Genomic DNA, 7222 nt, shown 5'->3' with positions numbered 1-7222 from the left:
TTAAATAACACATACAGGAAAATATTTTAGAATAAAAGGTGTGTGCTTTCTATCCTGACAGCATTTCTTCAAAATTGGACYATTAAAGTGAAATTAAGCATGGAGAGATTTTTTTTTAATTTTACCTACAATTAGGTCATTCTTATAGAAAGACTTGCAAAGTACATACCCTTCTCTACAAAAGTATCTTGAATTACTTTTTCTTTATTCACTCCTGCTCCAGAGAAATTAACTTAAAATCTGTACTTCAGTAGAAACCCTTGCTTTGCATCCAGCAGACATCTTAATGGGTTGCTTTCTAAACATCAGGAGGCAAAGCCTAACAAAGATATAGCAAAGATCAAAATTAATTCTCATCAGTATTAAGCTGTCCTGCACTATGCATTGGAATAGGGATATTACTCTGCAAAAACCAGAAATCAACATTAGCAATTATCATTAACAAGTCAATGATATCCCGGAAAACATTTTAGAAATAAACATACTACTAATAATCATTAATAGTTCAATGATCTGCAGCAAAACATTTCAGCATTTTCAAATTCTTTTCCAAATATTTTGTACCATGATACAATAAAGTTTGTATCACTTAGTGCACAAAATAAATGTGAAAAGAAAATTTCTTAAAAACAGGATTAAATGTAGTTAAGTATTTAGTATTTTCTTACTGCCTTGAGCAGCCCCAACGTTCTGATATTCTGATACATGCACAATATCATTTTTGGTTCAAATGACCAAAATGGACATTTCCTGAAGCTGAAGGTGKTTTATTTTCTAATCAAAAATTAAAAACTCAGTTCTGTAATTGCTTATTCTGAGAAATATATTTTATGCACAAACATGGTTTCAGTAGGTTCAAAGCTGTTGCCTGTATGTGCCTCTGTTGGGAAGCTGAAATCTTAACTAAGCATGTGGTTCAGAAAAAAAGAATTCTCTTTTATATTAAGCCAGCTAACTTGTATTCTAGGTTAACCTTGAAAGGAATATTCATTATAAATCAACACATGGCTCTATGCTACTTCACTGTGTTATGAAATAAGATTTTTGGAGGTTGTTTGATACAGTAGCCAAAGAACGAGACCTTCACAAACAGACCTGCCACGAGGAAAAGTTTACAGGAGAGGAATCATTAATGCCAGATCATTAATTTCATTTTCAGGAGACTGATGAGAAAATCCTGATCAAGGTAAACTTAAAGGATTTGAAATCCGATTTAAATCAAGCAAACACGATAGGTATATGATGATCTATGTTAAAAAGAGGGACTGTTTTCCTATCAAAAGACTGAGTAAAGGTAATAGTATCATGTGGAATAGATAGAATAGAGAAAGGAAACATCACTTCATGCATTCTATTATTTAGTAAAAAAAAAGGTGGAATAACTTTATTAAAATTTCCAGCAATAGCATGAAGGACCGTATTGAGAGGACATACTGAGCCTAAGACAGCAGCTACRCAAAGACTGATTTAACTGCTGCCATACAGAACAGGATCACCCACCAGAGGCAGCCCCTCAGATGTTCTCTGCACATCTCTGTGGCACTGTAGGGGAAACACTTGCTCCTGACAGCAGCACCATCCGGCCGGCTGCTGGGAAGCTGTTCACCAGGCGCTCCTTGTGATGGACCCTGCCCCGAGGCACGCGAGGAGAAGCTTTAGCAGCAGCCTAGAGGCAGCATCTTCTGCTTTGCAGTCCTGGGGGTCTAACTTCAYGCTGTGCGTGGTTTTGGTGCCTTGCTCTGAAGAAGGTAATCAGCCCAGTGGAGTAAACCACGCACTGTGATTTAACTCAGGTGGCTGAGGATGGTTACCTTTTTGTGATAAACTGTAATTATCAAGACAAGAGTAATGAAAAGGATACATATTTTTAATTATTTTTAGTGATTAAAATTCCATAGTGAAATGTTTATGAAACTTCCAGTAAATACACRGTAATACCATTTAACTGTAGTTAAAATGGTAAGATAGTGGATGAAACCTTATATTTTTTTATAGTGTCCACAGCTTTCAGAATTAGAGGATTATTCAGCTACTCATTGTAGACAATATGGACTCCATGGTACTTTTAAAACATATGTAAAATAAACTGACCCACGTATAATATTTGAAAGCAAATATTAGTGATTCCTGAGCTGTGAATATAAAAATATGAAGAAAGGAAAGTAAATCAGATACCTTCTGTGTGTTTAGAATGGTTGGTTCTGCCTTAAGGCACTGTCAGAAATGAATCGTGTTTCACTGTCTTTTTTATCGGGGGCGGCTGCCCGGGGAGCCACGGCACACGCCGCTCTGCAGACGGAAAGGCAGGAAGCGGCGAGGCCAGGCCTCACCACGGCGGCTAGGAAGGGAAGCTGGATAAGCTCTGCGGTGCCATGCTTTGCTCTGCTGCGGAACACGTTCTGGCTGGCAGTCACCTGACGTAACTGTGCATTTTGGGTGAAATGGCATGAGGAAATTTGAAACAGAAAAGAGAACTGAGCTTGAAAGGGAATTCTGTGACTAGTGTGGGCATTTTCATTTCAAAACATTTTCACTACACCTCTAGAGAAGGGCACTCCCTCATGAAAGACAGTACCATGGGAAAGGCAGTCAAGGCGGTCATTTTCTCATGCCCAAGAACAAAAAAAAAAAAAAAAAAACCTATGACGAATCTACAGAATATAGATTGCCTATTATTACCTGCTTGAAAGACTCAAGAGATGCCATAAGTTAGCACAAATACTTGTCACAACTGTAGCCACAGAAGACTAAGCATGACCTTGCAAGGAGGCCTTGAAATGGCCTCAGGTTGCATTTCTCTTCCTTCAGAGGCTGAAGTGGAGCTGGGCACTGATGCACAATGCTGGTTATGATGCTCAGCTTTCAGAACAGAATACAGTCCAAACCCAGAGAGAGGACAGCAAGTGCCAGAATGAGCTGCATAGACTACCACCCTCTCCTGCAATTTGGCAGCTAAGCAACCGAGAGTCAGCAGAGGCCATGGAGGACCTGGTGCTCTGTGGTTAYGGTGCCCCACAGCAGGAGATGCCTTCTCAGTGCACATCCTCACCAAGCGCCCCRACCTAGGCTTACAGATCAGTCTAGACTCCAAAGAGTCTCAAAAGAGGGAGTCTATTCTATGAGCAGTCCATTCCTGCTCATAAACTGCCACCATACTGTGGAAAACAGAGTCATGGCCATTTGAGGCCTCAAAGATGCCTGAGGGTACTTCCAGAGGAAGAAAAAAAAAATGGTTTTCAGTGTCTACTTCTGTCTGGCAAGTTTCATCTTTCTTTCCACATACATTTAGTTGGAATAAAAATTCCATCTAAAAGCTAGACTATGGGATATAAAAAAATGGAAATAGCTCTGAGACCAGAAGTAACTTATTTTTGATGGTTAGCACTAATGAACCAAGATGCAAGGGCATACGTGGGGACTATGATCCTGCATATGAGAGGAGCRTGCTCCATGGTCTCTTGTTTTCTTTCTTTTCAGCAGGGAGAGGAAGGATTAATACACCTTTCTTTTTTGTTTTTTTTTTTTTTAAATCCTCTTTTTGTTTTTAAGCAAACTTCATTATAAAAGACAACCCAGCTGTTCACTGAGTAACACCATCATGTATTTTTTGTTTGAATGGATGTCATGCACAAATATAATGAAGGTAAAATCAGAATGGAAAATCTGAATACAACTAATAAAAGAGAAGATCTGGCATAGTTCAAGAGCTTGAAAATTACTTGCAGATGTGACCAGGTACTTCATAGTAATGGACACTTGTATCTGAGATATAGTCAAAACAAAAAGGGGAGAAGTGAAACAGCCTGTGCTAAAAGGGAACGAAGATTTTTATGCTCAGATCACGTAATTTCTAATGAGACATCTAACAAAGGAGTAAACACTAGATAAATGAACAAAAGTGCTTTTCTTTTATGGTAATGCAATCTTCATTTAGAACTAGTCCCAGATAATGCTTAAGAATACAATTATACTTTGTGCTTTTTGTTTTTCAGCCCTGGATAAAATAATTATTTTTATGTTCGAAATGAGGACTCTGATTACCACTCTACCAAGAGTACTTCAAACAATAATGGTAGCAAAAATGGTCTTTAAATTCCATTTATGCTTATTTTAATTCCTCATTACAGTGGCTGAATAGTACAATGTGGCTTTTGGATAATTGAGAACTAAGGTCAAAGTCTGTTAAAGAAAAATGCCACACAAGAAGTAGTCCTTTTTTTCTGATCTGAATCTGAAAGGACAACCAATGAAGTACCCAGTGCGTGGTACCCAGCAGAACCCTACAGCAACCCCTAGAGATTTACAGAAGGTACTCAGACACAAAAGAGTTTTTGAGATGCAGACAGGTAGCTGAGAGCAGGCCAGCACTGGTTAACTTTTTTTTCCCTCTAGGAAGGATCTGAGCTTGGTTTTACCCTTCATGTAGATAAAAGTTAACATCTTTTACCTATGCAGTTGAGGCAAAATTTTGGAGAAAATCCAGGAGATCCTAACAACTTAAATCTAAGTTAAATGTCTTAATTTCTTAATATCCTAAAGTGATGGATAAAAACAGATAAAATCCACTAGTCAGCTCCAAACTCAAACTATCTTATTTTGGTAATCTGGACAAATCTACAGGATATCTACCAGGGACTCCAATGCCAATAGCTCACGTATATTCATGATGTACGTGCCAAAAAATGATCCTAGCTGCACACATAAAATGATGGGCTGCATTGACCACTATCTGATGGGAGATCTTAAGGTCATGATAGCTCATGACAACAGCTCAGTGCCCAGCAAAAAAAGCCGAGGAATTAAATGCTACAAATTACCAGGAATGGTAGGAAAAAGCAGGAAACTAGAAACACTGTATATACTTATTTGTGATTGCTACACCATGAATACTGAATACAGTATGAGTTCCCTCATTTGAAGAAGAAAATGGTAGAGCTGAGAAAGCTTCACAGAAGGGCAACATGAATGATCGTCTAAGGAACGTCTTTCATTACAAGAACAGACTTTAAGGAAGGTCACCAAAATAAAAATGGCTAAAATAATAAATGGATAAAAGACTGGATAGGGATTGGTGTCCAGCCTCTCTTCTGTGCAAGAACTAGCAGGAATCAAATGAAGCTAGCAGGGATCAGGTTCACCATAAACAGAAGGAAGTAGTTAGAAACACAAGTACGTAGTAGATTTGTGGCTATCCTTGCCAAAGGATACTGGGGGATGTACACAATTTACTAAGATTCAAGAGGAAATGGGACAAGTTCACAGAAGAGAATTTGACTGGAGATTACGAAGTATAATAAACCACACATGGCCCAGGAAGTCACTGTGCTGAAGGTACTAGCTGCTGGCAGAGGAGAGGGAGGTATTAATACAGGCTTGTCCTTATCTTACTTCTCACAAAAAGAAAAAAAAAAAAAATAGCTTATGGTCATTAAAAGAGTGAGGATACTGAAGGACATGGACCATTTGTATGACCTAGTACAGCTCTTCTTGCACATAAAATACATAGTCAAAGAGGACCATACTACACATTGCAAGTACTGTTGTTCACTCTCTAAGATCTGTGCAGAAACAGGACTGCTGAATGTAAAAAAGAAGGGAAATTACTCAAGTGCTAGCATCGTTTAAATTCCGCTTTAAAATAAAAAAAAAAAAAAAAAGATTTTGTCAAGTACTGTGCATTTGGATGCATTCTATTCAATGAAATGTAGAACGTTGCTAGGCTTTTCCCCGCAGCTAAATTTATTTTGGTTTATCCCTTCGTATAGTTTTAATATCCATCAGCTTTGAGAAAATATTTCCTGATGAGAAGTAGCTAATCCTGTGCAGTTAAGATTACAGGCAGTAGTGATTTTTTATCTTCAAGAGATCAGTTAGGCTTTTTGGATAAAGATAGGGAATCTATAGTACATAAGAGCTAGTCAGGATGAGAAGTTACTCAAGAAGGAGAACAAATTAACTTAAAAATATATGAGGCACTAAAGAGAATGCACAAGCATTTTTTCCCTAAATTTGACCTATTTAACCTACTGTTTGACCCACTGTCTGGTTGGAAATGCATTCCCAAGATTACGTACCTACTGAAGAGACATAAAGCCAAGAAATATTGATTGCCAGCGAGCAGTAAAATAAAATGTGAGGCAAACAACTGCCCTTGGAGTCATAGCTGCAGCATGTGGACCCCCCATTTTGGCAGATCTATCAAGCCAGAGAAGGAAGCACAGTTAAACCCCACTCAGAGCTGCATGAACTTTGTCAGCTGCATCAATAATTATGCTCGGGCTGAAGTTCTGGCTCCACTGGAAACAAATCAATGGAGAAAGAAATGTGACAGTATGAAGTACACTACTTAGAAGCTTCTAAACAGCCACTTCAAGCAATGGGAAGCAAAAAATACAGACTGTCAGATATCAAAAATACTGTTAATATCATGTAGTTAGGGTAAGACTCCCCAAATATTCTAGCAGGTCTATTTTCAAAAGAAATTACTCAAGAGACTGATATATGAGATCATTAGAAAGCTCAAAGGGCACCAAAATTGTGGGTAGGTACCTGAAAAGCACCTGAAAGCAGAAATACATTTTCTTTCATGATTTGTGAGTACCTCCTATYTTCCCTTTCATCCCTGACCCAGTCATGCTTGCCTACGTACTTCTGACATCAGGAGTCTCTCAAATGTATGGTTAAAATCAAAACTCTCCACCTTATAATGGGAAAGCTATCCCACTATTCCCACTTGCATGCCACAACCTGGCTATCTCAGTATGGCTTGCATGAGAGCACTGGACTACCTGCCAAGGGCTGGGCTCTACAGCACAGAGCAGGACGTGGCTCCTGAGCACCTCTTGCCATCGGAGATCCTCCTTCACACAGAGACACTTGGCCAAACTTCCTGCACTGAATCCAGAGTTCACTCCATCAGCAATCAGAAGCGACAGTTGTTCCTTTGTAACTTGGACTGCACAAATATATATGAAAGGTACAAGGATCTTGGACAGTGGTCATATTCAGAAAGAAAAGATCAATTCTTTTTATGATTTCAAGAATTTATTGGCTGAACACAAACCTTCTTTATAAAGGTCTATTCTTGATTATGAAGAAATACACATTTATGTAACAGCAGTCCTACTGAAAAGAGCTTTTAGTCTGGTGCCTAAACCAGGATCTCTCTAAATGTATACTCTATCCCAATGGGATTTGTACCTATGCAATAAGTAAAATAACG

The sequence above is a fragment of the Nothoprocta perdicaria genome, unplaced genomic scaffold, assembly GCF_003342845.1.
Source record: "Nothoprocta perdicaria isolate Ctin4 unplaced genomic scaffold, notPer1 scaffold_99, whole genome shotgun sequence".
In the NCBI taxonomy this organism is placed as follows: Eukaryota; Metazoa; Chordata; class Aves; order Tinamiformes; family Tinamidae; genus Nothoprocta; species Nothoprocta perdicaria.
This window is presented reverse-complemented; position numbering follows the sequence as displayed.